Here is an 870-nt window from a genome sequence, read left to right as displayed (position 1 = left end):
AACACATAAAGTTCAATATACTTGGTACCGTGAGCTGAAATTGGCTTTGCCCATTTTGAATCTGACAATCAAATGGTTTACTGTGCCAGGAATGACAATTTCAAGAGGAATAGCATCATATGCATCATCATAAAGAATATGTCAAGATCTATCTTGAAGTAAATGCTGTCTGTGATAGGATAATATCCATACACCTACAAGGAAGAGCAGTTAATACCAGTATTTTTTAAAGTTATGCACTAACAACAATAGCCAGTGACAATGAAATTGAATAATTCTGCCAAATCTTAAGTCTGAAATTGATCAGACATACACTCGAGATGCAATGATTTTTATTGGTGATTAGAATGTGAAAGTTGGAAACCAAGAGGAAGGACCAGTTGTTGAAAACATGACCTTGATAACAGAAATGATGCTGAAGATTGTATTATAGAACTTTGCAAGACCAGTAACTTATTCATTGCAAATGCCTTTTTTAAATTAAAAAAAGGAGCAACCAAATACATGAACCTTACCAAATGAAATACATAGAAATCAAATTGACTACATATGTGGGAAGAGAATGTTAAAAAACTCAGTATCATCAGCCAAAACAAGGCCAGGGTCAGATTGTAGTACAGATCATCAATTGCTGATATGCTGATATATTGACGCTGAAGAAAATTGAAACAAGTCCAAGGGAGCCAAAATATGACCTTGAACTATCCGACCTGAATTTAGGGACCATCTGATGAATCAATTTGATGTATTAAACACTAGTGGTTGAAAACCAAAAGAGTTGTGAAATGATATCAAAAACATCATGCAGGCTCGCCTAGGAGACATCAAGACAAGTGGTCAGATCTTCTCAGGGCAAACCTCCTTCTGGGA

This window comes from Chrysochloris asiatica, unplaced genomic scaffold (assembly GCF_000296735.1).
Source record: "Chrysochloris asiatica unplaced genomic scaffold, ChrAsi1.0 scaffold00010, whole genome shotgun sequence".
Classification (NCBI taxonomy): domain Eukaryota; kingdom Metazoa; phylum Chordata; class Mammalia; order Afrosoricida; family Chrysochloridae; genus Chrysochloris; species Chrysochloris asiatica.
The sequence above is the reverse complement of the archived record's forward strand: the minus strand, read 5'-3'. Positions refer to the sequence as shown.